This window comes from Dromiciops gliroides, chromosome 3 (genome assembly GCF_019393635.1).
Source record: "Dromiciops gliroides isolate mDroGli1 chromosome 3, mDroGli1.pri, whole genome shotgun sequence".
Lineage (NCBI taxonomy): Eukaryota > Metazoa > Chordata > Mammalia > Microbiotheria > Microbiotheriidae > Dromiciops > Dromiciops gliroides.
Genome location: NC_057863.1, coordinates 276,264,120 through 276,282,876, shown reverse-complemented (window position 1 = coordinate 276,282,876; position 18,757 = coordinate 276,264,120).

Sequence of the window (18,757 nt, the reverse complement as noted above, 5' to 3'; positions counted from 1 at the left end):
TTTTTGATTGAGTAATTTTTTTAAAGACCATGAAACTCATAAATATAGGCAATGGGATTTGAACTTGGGTCTCTTGGCTGCAGGGATTGTGTTCTTTCTACTGTCTGTAATGTTTATCTCATTCTGATAAGTCCATTCTCCTGTGAGAACCTTGAGAATAGCAAAATACAGTAACTGGGCAGGTAAATATCTTTTCAATATAGATATTAACTTGAAGAGAAAATTATGGCTTTATTGTTTTCAAACAAGTATTTGAAATTGTCAATACAACTTCCCTTCTTTAAGGAAAATTCTGATTCCAATGCTAAAATTAAAGCATCTTTTAAACCAAAATATTCTACAAGGAGAGGGTGCTAATGAGTATAACTGGGGACAATTTAGTTGAGAGAAGAAAATGACATATGTGTTTTATATACTAACTCTGATTTGCCAATTTCCCTGCTTCTGAAAAGTTCATTTTCAAAACATCAGTGCTCTATCACTTGACAGCTTTCTGCATCTGAAATTCTAAATTTCTGGTGTACTGCAGTATGCAGTTAATATATGTACATTTAGAAAATAGTATATCTGAATTCATATGCATGTGACCCTTAAATGATATGCTGCTTTTAGACACTGACTTGCATGGTTGATAGTTTTAATATAACTATTTGCATCTCGACAAATTATGCTTGCAGAGGAAAAAAATAGAAAATCCAGGTTTTATTAATAGATATACTAAGCATAATAAGGAAAGCATAATTGATAAGAAAATCAATTGCATGATTTCATAACATCAAACATTTCTGTGTAACATAAAATGTCTTCCAAATGTAGGATGTGAGCAGTGCAGTGAATCAGGGATAGGCTCTTCTGAGAAAACACCTGAATTGAATCCATGAACAAAATCTAATATTGGTTTTGAGTTTCAGTGGCTTTTCAGACTCTATTTCAAAAATTAAACCAAGAATTTTTTTCTGCAAATCAGTCTTTTTTTGTAAGACCCAAACAATCTAAAGGTCATATTTGTCCATAACATAGGGTGGCAAAATTAAAAACAACAACAAAAACATACTAAAATATAGTGGTTCCAGAACATATCCACCATACCCACAAGGGTGTACACAGTAAATTCCCAGTAGTTGTAGAACAGTGAAATAATTGGCGCCTGACCATGTATTCTCTTGTGTGTGTGTAAAAGAGAGAAGAAATTGGCAATAGAAGAAGTGTTAGCAATAGGGGTTAGATTGAATATAGTTGTGGGCAACCTAATGGAAGAAAGGAGAGGTCACAGAAGCCACTTTGGATGATGAATGATGTAATAGAGGTAGGCTGTCATTAATGGGAGCCATCCTGTGAAGATTCTACTCCTTTCCCAAAGTAAGGAAGCGACTGCTTGTCATAACACTGGAGATTATACTTTGATTGTAAGAATTCGGAAGGGGAAGAAAAGAGAGGGTAACTTAGAGGGGAAAGAGATAGAAGAAAGAGATGGAAGGAGCAGGATGGAGTGACACTTGGAATATTGAGTACTGAGGTATTTCTGAGCAGTTGTAAGTGGAGAAGTGAAATGTTTGGGGCTTTTGTCTACTAAGTAAGAGATTCTGGTGCTGCAACTAGATGTGGCAAAAAAGGACATAAGGAATAATCTAGAAAATAAGCTTGGAAGGGTGAAAGGAGTTGAATTATGAACTCTGCATGGAAAGAGCTAGCTGCTTAGAGTAGGAATTAAGGTGAATCTGACCTAAAGGGGCTATAGCAGATCTTCTTTTGGGTCCCTAAGCACATGATAAAGGAGGTATTACTTACTGAAGTTTCCTCATATCATTGAACTATGCTGAGGAACTTTCCTTATCCCTTCTTAATTTGTTTTCCTGAAATATTTCTATAAAATCCATGATTTTTTAAAAGTGTTTTGTCCCTTTATGCATGGGGCAAAGAATGATTCTTCTGTATGTCTCATTTTATTTATGTTTTTATGCCTTAATTTTGTTGTTGTTGTTGCTATTGGATTGGTTTCTTTGACACAATCAGGTAATACTGATTAGGGCTTGAGAAATGATTTCTTTAAGTTATTATGTAAGATAGTGAGATTGAACCTGGGGAAACATATAAAGGGTGTCCAGTGCCAGAGTTACCAAGGATTTTAAGAACCTTATTGTTAACAATGAGATAAAGAAAAAAAAACAAAGACAGAGGTGAAACAGCAAGAAATATAGCTGAGTTCTTCCCCCATAACTACTCCACAAAGATTTAGAAAATGCACCAGTCTGAATCTTGGCTTGTAAATCCAAGAAAAAAGTCTTTTAAGTAGAATTCAGATAACATAGAAAAATGGTCTTGAACCATGAAATAGAATTTTTAATTTTTGTTCAGACTTATAAGTTTATTGGTGCAATATTGGGGGTCTATATAAACTCAGTCCAGTGATTCAGGCTTGGTTGGGGTTAGAATATAATAATACATCCTTGGATCATAAAATGCAATAAAAAGTTTTACTAATAACAAAGGATTAAAAAAGATACAACTTCCAAGTTTAAAAAAAAAAGTAATTCAGATAAAACATCCACTCCCCTCCACCTCTCCTTTCACCATAGCAACTGGTCATAGTAGATCAGGAAGGTATTCCCCACAATACAGTGAGAATTCTTTTAAACCTTTAATACCAACTACACATTGGATTGGGGGGTTTTACCCTGGGGAAAGGAAGCAAAACCAAAGATGATTCCAAGAACAGTGTCTCCACCCCCTTAAAGGGAAAATAGACCCATCTACCTAAAATAAATGCCACTCGTACAACAAGTGGGGAATTCAAAGTATGGAAACCTCCTCCATTGGTGTATATTGGCAACTCGTCTGTAACTTACAGTCTTGGAAAGTTGCCTGGCATCATGAAATGGAATTAGAGTGGATAAAATGGACCACTGAAAAAAAATTTTAAGAGCACTAATTGAAATTATACCACTAAAACAAAATTTTCCTGGATCACATTGGACTTGGGAGAAATGAATGAGAACTTGTACTAATTATCTGAATTGAAATGCAGGAAGTGTGCTGTATTTGGAAAGACACTTCTATAAAACCTGTTATATCTATAACCGTATCCATGGGAAATTCTCCTTTCTTCCCCTTTGCCTTCACCATCTCCCCACCAAATATCTGGATAAAAGTGCTGATGAGGATCTACTTAATAATGATGCAGATTTGTAAAATTAGAACTAAAGCTTTTTTAATAATTCAGAAATTCATGGGAAAAGATTATGTCAAACAAATGAAGCATAGGAGAATATTTAAGTGGGTTTGGGTTAGTCATGAGCATACATCCATTCAAATGAAGTCAGTTCAAATTAGCAAGCATTAAATTACTAAGAGTGAAGCATTAGGTAAAGGAGACACCAAGATTGCAGTCTAATTCTGTATAACTGTATTTGCGTGTGTGAAGGGGGAAGGTGTTGATGTGGCATGTACACAATCAAATATATTTCTAGGTAGAATGTAATATGGACAAAAGAGAAAATCATACTCCATGGGGGTATCAATCTATATTGCATAGATTGAAATGCCTTTGAATATTTACTGTGTACATATGAACTGTATTATGGACCATACAATAAGTAGAAAACACTCTCTCTGACCACCAAATATAGGAAGCAGTAGCATTAGAAGACCTTCACAGCCCCTCAGGAATAGCCCCTAGAACTCTAAGTGGAAGATGCAGCCAACAACACTGAGGATTTGACCTGCTAGGTTACGGGTTGAGAGGAAAAGTCCAAATTCTTGTTATATTTAAGCTGTTTTCTGCAACCATTCCACCCACCCCCACATTTAAAGGACTTTCACTTAAAGGTTTTCTGATTACATCATACAGAGTCATTGAAATCAATCTACTCAAACAATCCATAAGTGTATAATTGCCTAGGTTCATCTTTGGATTACTTTATTATAAGATATCTGGAATTTCATTCACTATTATCTAAAGAATTTAGTTGTTCCATTTTTTCTATACTTATTTACTTTGAGTCATCCTTTAGGAATCTGAGTAAGTCACTTAACTTTTCTTAGTTTCTAGCGTTAGTTTCCACATGAAGAAAATAGGGATTATAAAGAGCGAGGAATATGGGGTGCTCAGGGAGAACTAGGACCTCTGGTTTGAAACACCAAGTCCTTTTCAGGACTACTCATACACCTTTCATGTCCACCTTTACCCAACTCTTACTCGTGTCTCCAAGAAGCTGTAGCAGGTACAGCAGCTACACTCCAGTAAAACACATCAGCAGATGGGTTAAATCAGGTTGAGAGCAACTGACAGGCCTCAAATGTGTCAATGAGCTGGAAGGATGTCTACCTCAAGTGTGTGAAGACTTCCCTCCAGCAGAATGAGTAGATGAGAACAATTTGTTGCAACAGCCATGAAGTCAGCTAAAGGCGGCATTGTGGAGTGCTTAGAGCTTGGTCAGGCATGAAAGGTACCAAGTTCATCCACTGCACCCTGGCCCATCACCAGTCATCTTAACTTTCTTCTTGTCACTAGACTTCAATGACTCAGGAAGAGGTTGAGACTGACAACTTTGTGCAACTCTGCCTCACTTAAATCCAATTCATTTGCAAGTCAAGACATCAACCATGATGTCACTGGTTTTCTTCGAAAAATGACCAATACCTCAAGGATTTGTGGTGAAGATCAAATGACATAATACATATAAAGTGTTTTGCAAATCTTAGCACTATATAATTAGCTATTAATATTAGTAATATGTAAAATATGATTGAAGATTCAGGGGTTTAAAAAAATCTTGCCATTAAATATTGTAAAGGCACAAAACAAAAATGTGCTAGTGCAGCTATCACCTTAAAAGGATGTCTTCCAACAAAGTATGGTTCCCATTCATGTGTCAAAATTATTCAAGACTCCTTGAAAAATATAACAAGGAATTGACAATCCTCTTATCATCACTATCAAGCAAATCATGAGAAAATATACTCACCAAACATGTTCAGCACCATCATAGAGTCCAATTCAAAGTGGATTTCCTAAAGAAGATGACACCTTTATGAAACCATGTTTGTGAGGGGGCAGCTAGGTGGCTCAGTGGATAAAGCACCGGCCCTGGATTCAGGAGTTCCTGAGTTCAAATCCGACCTCAGACACTTGACACTTACTGGCTATGTGACCCTGGGCAAGTCACTTAACCCCCATTGCCCCACCAAAAAAAAAAGTCTAAAAAAAAAAAAAGAAACCCTGTTTGTGAATGTCATTGTACATTGAGCCATGGAATATGACATAGCCTCCATAATGAAATCTGTAGGTATTTGACTTAAGACACAGGAAAAATGTAGTGTATGGAGCAAGAAAGCCTATTGTCCAGACAATGATAAGCAGTTCAATAGCAAACCAATAGAGCAAAGCTATGTTATATGTAATTTATATTAGTATGCTCATATATATATATATATATACATATATATCTTAGAAATAAAAATATAAAATTAATCAATCAATGAGTATCTGTTAAGCACCTACTCTGTCTCAGGAACTGTGTTAGGTTCTGCGGATAAAAAGACGAAAATAAAATGAAATGCTTCTTCCCCTCAAGGGGCTTATATTCAATAAGGGGAAGAACATGTATACATAAGAAGTATGTGTACTATATTACTATACTATATCAAAATATCAAATATATACATACAAAGTAATTTTTGTTAGAGAAGACATTAGCAGCTGGGAAACGGGGTGGGGTATCAGAAGAAGCCTCATAGAGGAGGTAGCTCTCGAGTTGAATTTTGAAGTAAGCTAGAGATTATAATAGGTATGAGTGAGAAGGGAATGCATTCCAGGAATGGCAAACATCCTGGGCAAAAACAGCAAAAGAAATACAGTTAGGCTGGGAAGCAATGTTTAACAAGCTTGGAAAAAATGGAAGCCAAATTTTGTATTGATGCCAAATGAAGGATTGTGCTTTGGATATGATGGGGTCATTTGAGCATGGGAGTCACATCATCATACATGTGCTTGAGGAATATTGTTTTGGAAGCTCTGTGGAGGATGATCTGGGGAAGAGACAGCCTGCAGTCAGGGACAGCTGTGACTTGTCTACTGCAATAGCAATTGTTCATGATGGAGGGGATGAAGGACTGAACTAGGGTGGTGCCCATAAAAGAGGAGTGAAGTTGATTGATGTGAGAAATGGAATGGAACAAGAATGGATAAGGCTTGGCAAATGACTGTGTCTGGTTAATGGCATTAAATGGAATGGAAAAGCATTTGTTAAGTACTAATGTGCCAATTATTATGGAAATATAAATGGAAAAATGAGATAGTACCAGCTTCCAAAGAATTCACATTTTGAATGGGACAAACAACCCATGAAGAATAAGAGTTCAGCTATAGTGTGAATGGACAAGCCCAATGGTCCTTTTGATACAGTGACAGAACTGATAGCAAGTTCTAGTGGTCTTTAGGTTACATTTATCAGAAAGGGGAGGTATTGGTGGTATATGGATAGGCAGGGGTCAGGGTTGGCCCATTGGTAGATGAGGGGAAAGATGGCTTTATGGTTGTGAACCTAGATGATTGGGAGGATGGCGATGCCCTCAATTGAAATTGAAGCTGGAAAGAGGGGTGGGTTTTGGAGGAAAGATACAGAGTTCTATTTTTGACATGTTGAGTTTGAAATATTTATAGGACATCCAATAAAAATATCTAAAGGCTGAGGAATGATGGGGCATTCATCTATTCCCTATTATTGTTGAGCCTGAGACTGATAGAACACTTGAGAACTAGTTCTGAGATGCAGAAGGGCTAAAACCATTCAGGTGTCCAGTCAATCAGATGTAAGCTCCTTGAGGATGTTAAGGCTAAAATTCTAGCTATATTGTCTAAAATATCTCATGAGTGGTCGCCAATAAATTATAAGCTGTAGCAAGAGTTAGACTTTTAAGCATTTATTAAGGAGAATAAGAATTTGGTAAAGAGAGAAGAAAAGGGCCTACATTCATCTATCTATTAAAGGGAGAGTGCATTTCTAGCTCCACTCTCCACCAGAGTGAAGGGCCATCAAAACATCTAAGAAAGGATAAACCAGATCAGGCTGAAAATGGATCAGGTCAAAGTCTTCTTGCTATTCTGCAGGGAAATTGAGTTGTAGATTGTTCCAACCCAGGCAAGATACGGAAGCTGTCTTAAAAATAAACAAATAAAAAGCCAACCACACAAAAAGGAAATATCTAATAGGCAGTTGGTGATAAAGGAATGTCTGGATACATATCTTAGTTTCATAGGGATGATAATTGAACCACTGAGAACTGATGAGATCACTGAAGGGGTACAAAGAAAGAAGACTGTCCAGTGCAGAGCCTTAGGTCTAGAAATGAATGGGCATAACTGCATAGTCTCAATTGCCTTTGGAAAAAAGGCAAAGTCCTTTGAATGATTTCAAACTTTCCCTTGAAACTTTTTAGTAACAAAAATCTTTCATTGAAAATATATGACTTCAAGTCACGTAACACTGTCTCTGAAGAGCTTAAGTCAAGGATCACCCAAGGCATAATGGAGAAGAGCATGGTGGGCATAAGCAGCCTACAATACATTATAAATTATGAAAGTGAGTATTAAGGATATCATCAAAGAAATATATGATCAAAAAAGAAGATAGACAGGTCATATAATAATGAGTAATGAATAACAGTGAGCAGCTCACATACTTCACTAGTATTCTTGTGATGTCAAGAGAATGTGATATATGCTTCTAGCAGCTAGATGGCACAGTGGATAGAAATTGGGTCTGGACTCAGGAAGATCTAGGTTCAAATATAGTCTCAGATTGTGTCACTTGAACATTGTCTGCCTCAGTTTCTTCAACTAAAAATGGATAATATGAAAAGCAAATGAGATAATATTCATAAAGAGCTTAGAATAGTGCCTGGCACATGGTTGGTATCTAATAAATGCTTGTTTCCTTGTCACCCCACTCCCCCTTTAGGAGCATAAGAACAAGAATTTCATAAGAGGAGTGGGCATCAATGAAATGATATATCCATGTCAGGTTTGGAATAGATTGTTGGTCAGTAGTTTCACTTGTGTTCAATTCTTTCTGACCCCATTTGGATTTTTCTTTGCAAAGATACTGGAGTGATTTGCCATTTCCTTTTCCAGATCATTTTACAGATGAGGAACTGAGGCAAAGTGGTTTAAGTGACTTGCTCAGGGTCACACAGCTAGTAAGTTTCTGAGGCCAGATTTGAAATCAGGAAGATATGTGTTCCTCAAGGGAAGGGCTCCAAAGGTGCCATTGTCCATGTGACAGAGTCATCACTGCCCAGACCTTTAAGGTATTCTACACCCAATACCCCAAATTGCAAGGAGCATATCACAATGGATAAGGGTTGCAGTTACACATGCAACACTTAAACAACCACAGACTGAGAAGCAGACTTCTCAGGGTGGTCCTGCTCTGCCATAAGGTTTCTTTTAGCTTTCTCTCCTTTCAACCTGATTAGTTTAAACTTATAGTAGAGATATTGTCTGAGGGAATCACAAGGCTAGAGATTTGAATTCTCTTCTATGCTTCCTATAAGAAGCTTCAGGGTTGGAGAGAAGCTAACATTCTCCTTGGAGCTCTTGGTGACACCCATCCTGCTGCCTACTAGCTTACAACCACTTAATTCCCTCATTGAGGTAACACCCAGATCTCTTTTAGATTCTCAGGCCCTTAAAACAATCCATCTTTTCTCTAAACTTTTTTTTGGAAATCCACTGCTTTAGGGTCTGAAGACCACACCAAATCATTTCTGGAATTCTTTTCCTCATCTGTGACAAAGACTAGAATTATGGCCATTGAATGACCTAGGCTTCTGTCCAACAGCTGTAGCACCTCTCAACCCCTTCCTTAGTCACATGGAAAGAGAAACAGAGGAACAGGCTGAGGAACAGGCACCCTGACCCAGACCCTTTCCATTGCCCCTGTTGTATTGGAGTAGGAAGAAGAAGACAACTGACATGTTTACACCTATTCTGTCCTCTTCCCCCCCAACCAAGATGGGAGGAAGAACAAACCGGGAACAAACAAGACCCAGGCCTCCCTAACCCAATTCCTTTGTCTATTAAAATCCCATTGCCTATTCCTTCACTCTACCTGAGTCACACAGAAGGATGGTCACACCCTGGATCTCACTGTTATTCCCAAATATTCTTTCTTTGTCAAAAACTGCTATCTGTTGTTATTCAATTATCTTTAACTTTTCATGACCCCTTTTGGGGTTTTCTTGGAGTGGTATGCTATTTCCTTCTTCAGCTTATTTTACAGATGAGGAAACTGAGATAAACAGGGTTAAGTGACTTGTCCAGGGTCAAACAGCTATTAAATGTCTAAACCTGCATTTGAACTCAAATCTTTCTGACTCCAGGACTAGCACTCTATCATCTGCACCACCTAGCTGCCCTGTCTCCCATTACTCTATCTCTTCCTGTATCTTACCTCACCTACACCTTTTCTTTGTCTCCTACCAAGGCATAGAAGAGATTACCTCCAGACTACCCAACCAAAGAATAAACAAAGAGATTCCCAGAGTCATGCAGAGATCCTTGGATAGAAAAGTTTCATCAGGTAAAAATCCAGTGCAGCGGGGAGAGCATAGGCAGCTACTCCTGGACCCTTGGGAAGCAGTGCTACTACTCTGCCTGAGTTCCAAGGTGTCCAGGCCTTCCATAAGGCCCATGGTTACAGGATACTTGATTATTTTCTCCTCCTTGATACTCTCTTTGGGTTGTCAGGACACAACTCTCTCCTGGTTCTCCTTTTACCTATCTGTTACCTACTCTTTTTCAGTCTCCTTTGCTGAAGAATAAGAGTAAATGATGTCACTAATAATGTGTCTGATAGAAAATGAAGATGGGCTGGTCACATGTAGAGAAAAAGAGATGACAGGTGAACTTCTAGAGGACTGCACTGGTTTCTTACTGTGTCAGAAGAAATGGAGGAAGTTCTCCATCATGTTTGGTGAACTTTTGGGAGGCCATGGGCATGACTGGCAAAAGCATAGGTGGGGGGCAGCTAGGTGGCGCAGTGGATAGAGCACCGGCCCTGGAGTCAGGAGTACCTGAGTTCAAATCCGGCCTCAGACACTTAACACTTATTAGCTGTGTGACCCTGGGTAAGTCACTTAACCCCAATTGCCTCACTAAAAAAAAAAAAAATCATAGGTGGATTGTTCTTTGCAGCATTATAGAAACTCCCAGCCTGTTGAGATCACAAATCAGCATGAGTATCATAATTGATTGATGAAGAAATTCCAAAGGTCCAAAGAGGTAACAGAACTTACCCAATATCATATGGGAATGCCTCTGGAATCCTGGTGTAAGAGCTGAAATTTGAACTCAGGTTCATCAGCTTTCAAATCCAACCCACTTTCTACTGTACCACAACTGAGACTTTGACTAAACATATGGACACTATTAAATTGTATTTCCATTAATAAATATCAGATGCACAAAATGGGAAATTAAAATCCTTTTGTCATGCAAAGCTAGTCATCTAAGTCATTCACACTAGTGACTCTTTTATTTATAACAGTAGTAACACCTTGTGTACACACTTCAAGGAATTTCTGAAGAAAACATTTTGATATGAAATGAAATTCTCTAGTCTCAAAAAAGAGAGGATATATAGAGAGACCGAGGGAATATTTGTCTAGCCATTATGATTCTAGTTATAAAATGATAAAGAGTGAAATGAGCAGGAGCAGGAAAACAATTTATAAACTAATGACACTATTTAAAAAATAGTTTTGAAAAACCAAAAGAACTATGTTCAGTACAATGATTTTCATGATTTCAGAGGATATGCTAAACATTATAGGGAGGTTATAGATTTAGGTTGTAGAATGAGACCTCTCTCAATGTCTCTGTCTGTCAGTCTATCTGTCTCAGTCTATCTGTCTCAGTCTCTCTCTCTCTCTCTCTCTCTCTCTCTCTCTCTCTCTCTCTCTCTCTCCCCCCTCTCTCTCTCCCCCCCTCTCTCTAATACATATAAATATATACATATGTAATACATTTGTATTCTACATAACGTGTAATATTTCACACCCTAAATCTATATTTCTACATAGTAATTGTTTTACTTGAGTATGCATATTTGTTATAAGAAATTTATCTTTTCACTTACTTTTTTTTCAATGGGGGAGGCAAGTAGAAGAGAGATAAAATAGATTTCTGTTTATTTAAAAACTAAAGAAGTGGGGCAGCTAGGTGGTGCAATGGATAGAGCACTGGCCCTGGATTCAGGAGGACCTGAGTTCAAATCTGACCTCAGACACTTCACACTTACTAACTGTGTGACCCTGGGCAAGTCACTTAACCCCAATTGCCTCACCAAAAAAAATAATAAAATAAAAACTAAAAACTAAAGAAGTTGGGAGGTTATTAAAGATGTGGAATGTCGTGTGTATTTTGAGATGAGGTCCTTGTATTATTCATTTTATTTCAATGTTTTATTTTGTACTTATATCTGTAGACCTCTCATGAAGTGGTAGTAATCCATTAATATAAAAACAAAACATATCAATAAAACTCTTTTGAAAATTAAAAAAAAATGGTTACAAAAAAACTGCCCAGCCACCTGACTCAGGAGGACTAGAATAAGTAGAAAGGGGTTTTAGTTGACCTTTCCTGGGATGTGTGTATCAAGTAATCCTAAATAATAAAGTTTGCTAGGAAATGAGGTTCAGCATGGCCTTTTAATGAAAATCATATTGCAGGGCAGCTAGGTGGTACAGTCGATAAATCATCGGCCCTGGATTCAGGAGGACCTGAGTTCAAATCCGGCCTCACACACTTGACACTTATTAGCTGTGTGACCCTGGGCAAGTCACTTAACCCTCACTGCCCTGCCAAAAAAAGAAAAAGAAAAAAAAAAAGAAAACCACATTGCAATATGAAGGAGACAACAGAATAAAACAGTTCATTATTCCAATTATCATAACAAGGTTCAACCACTACAATGAAAAAAGTAGCTCTTTGTCCTACATGCCATCTACACCTGTACTTGTGTCTGAGACTAAACATGTTTAGTGTTACAGGAAAAGGTGGATAAAATGTTTAGACTCTATTGCTGATCTCAATGGTAAATATAAACTTATTTATTTTCAACCTTATTCGTGGTATCATATATTTAGAGCGAGAAGAGTTCTTTGAGGCTATTTAGTCCAATCTTAAATTTTAATGGTTTAGGAACCTGAATAGGAAACAGAGAGGTTAAGTGATTTGCCCAGGATCAAAAAACTAGTAAATGACTGGGGCAGGTTTTCCTGACTTCGAGTCCCTCATCTCTACCACCTAAATACTCCATTATTAACCAGTTCTCTGGTGAAAGAAGTTCCTAGCTTTTTTAGTTGGGAGAGGGACATAGGAACATATTTTAAAAATAGGGTGCATGAGTGCAGCTAGGTGGTGCAGTGGATAAAACACCAGCCCTGGATTCAGGAGGTCCTGAGTTCAAATCTAGCCTCAGACACTTGACACTTACTAGCTATGTGACCCTGGGCAAGTCACTTAATCCTCATTGCCCTCCCCCCAAAAATAGGGTGTATGTGGGGAAAAGGTAATAAAATCAGGAAGATCTGAGTTCAAATGTGGCCTCAGACAATTACTAGCTGTATGACCCTGGCCAAGTCACTTAGCCCTGTTTGCCTCAGTTCATAAAATGAACTAGAAAAAGAAATGTCAAACCACTACAGTATATTTGCCAAGAATACCCCAAATGTGGGTCATAAAGAGTCATCAACAATTAAAAACTACTAAGTAACAGCTAATTTCTCAAGATATCTCATCCATAGCAAGCTTTATCTGAAGGCCACCTCCTACCTTAACAAACCTTGGTTATATGAAAGTACATTATAACCTTCAACTATCTCAGAAACAAGAAGCTACATATAGGACCCAGTGTAGCCCACTTACTGCAAGAATGAAAAATGGACACTTATTATGGTGGCCAAGGGAATAAAGTGGGTAAGGGTTGTATTGGCAAGGCCCCAGAGGAGACTGGCTCAGATCTAAAGATGTGAACTAAAGTCCTTAATGTTATTTGTTTCAAAGAGAGGCAGGCTTCCTCAATGGAATTTGCTGCTTCATTTTGGTAACTGTTGATCTAATGAGCTTGTTATTTAAGGGATACAGGAGGGCGTTATAGATTGCTACTAATTGACTTGATAGGGATATGTGTTATTTAAAATACTGTGGAACTAGGCTGGAGTTTCTAAGATATTGCTACTTATATATTAATCGCTATTGCAACAGTTTGGCAGTAAGCATTTATTATTAATTAATATAACTTATTAATAAAGTATTGGTCACATGTCTTCCTGACTTCCCCATTAGTCACAAGCTTATAGGCCTAAACAATTACATACCCAGCTTGGAAACTAAGAATCCCAATAAGAAGAGCCAAGAGAAAAAGGGATGTTTCCCCAGGGACTTTATGATCTTTCTGGTAGAGGCAGGTCACCACACATTCATCTCATTGAGCTCCATTGATTGACATGACTTGAGGGGTGGTCTAGAGATCAAATTCCAACCATCCAGGTGTGCTTCTTCTGCTAGCTAACCAGAAGGATCAATCTTCATGCCTTTTATTAAACTGAAGGCTCATCTTAGGCTGGTTTCTGGGGAGGTGGAGAGAGCATCTAAACTAATGTCTGGATTTCTCCAAGAAATACATTATTAATAATTTTCTCACATAACAGTGACTATGGAAAGAATTGATGAGTGAAGGATAAACATTGATTGTAGGAGAAAAATGGTCAGGTAGGTAAGGACTACCTTAATATATACTAAAGATATTATTATAATGATAAATGAAGGCAAAGGGGACACATTTGGAACTAATAACTGAATGGCTCTTGGGGTAGAAGTGAAGCTAGTGGAGATGAAAGGAAAGAAACGAAGTTGGGGATAAGGAAAGCAGTGTATTCCTTAATGAACACAATGCCCTTTGTCTTTTTCCCCAGATTAACTCAAAGTGGTCTTGGACAATATCTGCACAGGGATCTCATTCCCATAATTTTCAGCTAAAGCTTTGCAGGTTCAATGAAGTCTTTAGAACAATCATTCTCAGTGTTTGTGCCCAAAGACTTGTGCTGTGTAAGCCACTAATAATATAGAACTTGTATTGGCCTTCACTTGCCTGTGTGTTGGTCTCCCAAGTCTCTCATAATGTTATCAACCTAGATCTTTGGTATGCCACAAATCTTCATGATAGTAAATAACAATGGCCTATGAGAAAAAAAATTGAGAATCATTGACTTAGATAAGTCTAGATATCTTTTTCAATTTTTAATTTTAATTTAATTTTTGATTTATGGGATAAGACAAGCATTTTTATAACAGTAAAATAAAAAGATGATTGTACATGAAATTGCAAATCTACTATGTACAACTTGCTATTCTTTTTAAATATACCACAAAATTATCTTGTAAATATTTTTTCTTTTTTTCTTCCCTCCCCAACCCTCCCACCCTAGAGATAGACACCATTAAACACAAATAGGTAGATATATGTACAATCATTAAATACATATTTCTATTTATCAGTTCTTTCACTGGATGCAGACAGTGTATTTCTTCATATATCCTCTATAATTAACTTGGGTATTTATCTTTATTTTGCCCTATGACCAAGAGTCAGAGAATAATAGATGTCAGCACTGTCTTCACCAGCACTATTCATCCAGCTTATCAAAAACTCTTCCCATTACATGACTAAAATGGCATCTGTAACATCTTTGGATCCAACATTTCATTGGGTAGCCACTATTTCTTCAGACACACCACTGAGCCTCATCCAATTGTTTGTTTGTTTTTCCTTTTCCTCCTACTGGTAGGAAAGAATAAGCCTCCAAGAATATGTGTGTATGTATATGTATATGCATATATATATGTATGTGTATGTGTATATGTAAATATGTATATATTTATGCATGTATACATGTATAGGTGTATATGTATATAGTTATACATGTACACATAATATATGTTATACATATACTTACATATATTAACTTCCTTTCATTTATGCACTACCTATGTCTTTGTAATCCCATGTCTGTTGCTTACTATTGTGTAATCTTGGGTAAATCACATAACCTCTGTGTACCTTATTTGCCTTGTCCACAAAATGAGGGGCTAGACTATATGGCTTCTCCAGTCCCTTGTAGCTCTAGGCATGTGATTTTACAATTCCATGAACTTTGTAGAAGTTGGGAGAAGAAATTCTAAACTGGAGATGGTCTGCTTGCATCGGCTTTTTTATTAAAATTCTTATAATGATGCTTTGACTTGAGCTGTAATATTTGGATACTATAAGCTAAAACAGTGAAAAAACAATAAATTATAGTGCTCCACTCCATAAATAACAAAAGCATTAATTAGCATCTCCCTCTTACAGTGGGTCAGTAATTATCTTAATCTTGCAATATTAGATACATAGTATAAAAGATCATTTAATAACTGGAAGTACAATGTTTATTTTTTTAAAAAATCAATACACGGATAAAGTAATATCTTGCATTTTTCTATTTGCAGAGGGTATACATATTATCCAAATTGATTGCTAAAAAAAAATACAAAGCTACCAGGAGATGTGGACACGTGCTAAAAATCATTTCTGTCATACTGAGATTTAGATGCAGAAAAACATTTGCCCAAATACATTAGCATTCTTTAAAGATTCCATGATCAATAAAAGTAAAACCAAAATGACATCCAGAAGAGCCATCACCAACTCTCTGCAGGCCTTAGTAGCTGGTAGTCCCCATACTGGTTATTTGCAAGTCTAGGTTGTGCTGAGGTCAGTGGAAATAATCTGAAGTTGTCTGGAGGAATTTAATATTCACCTATAAACTGGTACTATTGCTGATGCTAAAGATGAAACAGCAGATTTGTATAAGCCCTCACAGGTCTGTGCACCTTCTTCTTAAATGAAGCTCCCTTTTCTCTATTCCTGAATTTCAGGGCCCTGGTTCGAAGCCCCTGAATTCTGAACTGGATATTTTCCATCTTTAGACAAGAAGCCTATTGTGAAAAGCTAAAAGCAAAAACAAAAACAAATCATGCCAATGGTTTATTTCTGATAGAGGTAATTGAGGAGAGCTGCTAATTGCTTGGACCTGGAGTCCCAAACATGATGTGATCACACAGATGGGAAGTGGCACAGTGTAAAGCTACAATTTCACTTTGGGTATGTGGATGCAATTTTTATTCTCTGTGGACTACAATGTGTGGTTTCAGTTCTGGCAATGTCATCTGGCAAGTCTAGCAAGAGGAAACAGGTTTGGAAATGATCAAATGTCCTTCACTCTGATCATTTAGGAATATGGCAAAACTTTTAAAGTGGGAGAATAATTGCATTCTTGGAAAATCATGGAGAATGGGAATAATCAAAAGGACACTTTCAAAGGAAATCCAGATCTGGAGGAGAATTGATTTCAGGGCTGAATTTAGGGGAACTGAAGAAACTGAGGATCCATTTTTGCCTACTCCTGAAAGGCAAAATTAAGTGCCATTAACCTAGAAAATTGCTCTCCCTCTAGGTTATTTGTTGATTGTATTAATAACTTTTACTAAATGCCTACTTTTGACCAAGTACTGTGAGAGGCACTGGGGCACAAAGACAAAAAATGAAACAATGACTTCCTTCAAGGAACTTATATTCTGTTTCTAAGAACTAGGAGTCAAGATGATGAATTTTCACTTGGCTCAATTTTCTTTCATTTAAGGAAACTGAAGAATGAGTTGACCACTAATGGTGATATTTTAAGAAGTTCTCACAGAGTATTGGAAGTGAATTCTGGGGCCTTCTATTGGTAGGTCTATTTGAAGAAGAGACCCAGCTATAGAATTCATGACCAGTGGCCATCTAGACTCCCTTTGAAGACCTCCAGTAAAAGGGAACTCCTTGCCATACCTTATCAACTCGACTTATGTAGTCTCTATACAACTTTGGGGTCTTTATCTCAACATCTAATTTCATTGATAAGTCAGGAACCCCAGAGGTCTGGCTATATTTATGCCTGGGCTTCTAGAGGCACCCCTGGAGGGTCAGGGTTCTACTCTAATCCTATTGTCTCACTTGAATGATTATCTAAATTGTTTTTTTTCCAAAATTGATTATAGTTAGTATCTGTTTCCCTTATGACATTGATTCACCCAATGATTCATTCTTTAGTATCATTTAACTAATTAACACAAATTAGTTTTTACAAAGGGATCTTTAGTCAGAAGATATAGAAAGTCCAAAAGTATAAACACATGCCCCCCAGCTAGAAAATGCAATGCATTGAGTGCTGGTAGACTTTAGGAAGATCTAGGAAGATCTTAATTCAAATCCTGAATCAAGAACTCATCTATAAAATTGGGATGATAATATCACCTTTCCCCAGAGTTGTTGAAAGGATCAAATGAAGTGACATATGCAAACCTTAAAGCATTTTGTAAATGCCAATTATCATTACAGTCCATGCTCCTCCCCTCACTCCCAACCAGGGGCACATTCTCTGTTATACCATCTTAATCCCTGGGGAGTGTAGATTAAAGTGTGAAATGGCTGCTACTATGCATTCAGTTCACAAGGTTCACTTCCAAAAGCAACATTGTTTGCTCAAAGAGTATCTCCCTTTCAAATTGTTATTGTTCCACTGCTAGGATGGGTTAAGCAAGTTGCTCCCAGCTACTGCAAACATTGGCATCAATTCCCTACTCAAGATCTCTATCAGCTCACTCTTCAGGTCTATGGAACCTCACCAAGCTCAGTGAATAGCCAACTCTACAATGGGCTCCTGACCTTTGGAAATTTACAAGTTTGTACTCCTTAATCTAAGAACAGGAAATAACAGACATAGGAGAGGCAGAAGTATCATCAGGGCTATGGGCTCATGGCAACCTGTTGGCTTAGTGTGAAAGAGGCCCTATCCCTCCTAAAGGTTCACATTCACTCCTCCTCAACCAGATGGAAAGAGAACATGCTTGGGTTGCTATGGTCTTCTGCATATATACTCAGCTCTGGATCAGAAAGAAATTCAAAAGGCTTTCTTCACTGAGTAGCTAACTGGAGAGGGGGTGGCATGGCTTGGGGAGGGGTGAAGAAGCCCTTTGAAAAGCCACATGAGGATTGCATCAGCTGATCCCACTGCTTCGTCTGATGAGAACTTGACACCATGATTCTGATTCTACTTACATCAAACTGATATCAAGCACTCTGTAATTTCCACCCTCTAAATGACATTTAAAACTGGCTAGCCTTTGGGAAAAGTGCTTTATGGGGTGTTCTCTCTGCTTGTGTTTTTATGAGCTTAAATACAAAAATATTCAAAGTGGCAGACTGGTTTAGTGAACAGAGAAACAAACTGGGAGTTACAGAATGTGAGCTACCTTTTGCCTTGCTATAACTAACTCAGTTCAGCAATTGCTTTTCTTAAGTGGCCAGCACTTTGTTAGGCAGAGTAGGAGATTCAGTGATTTCTACTTTTTGCTTAAGGAATTAATAATCTAGTTGACAGATACAAACTTCACATGCCCCAAAAATCAGATATTCTCAATATACAATGATTATTAATGCACATAACTTTCATCTCTATGTAAGAGAGAGTGGATTCAAAGTAAATATGTATTTGTCTATGCTAAATCTTTCATATAACTAGGAAGTAGTCCAACACTATGCACTCTTTCAATGACTGAGAACACTTACCAAATTGCATACAGGTATTCCCAGAATGGATTACACAAATAGTGGAG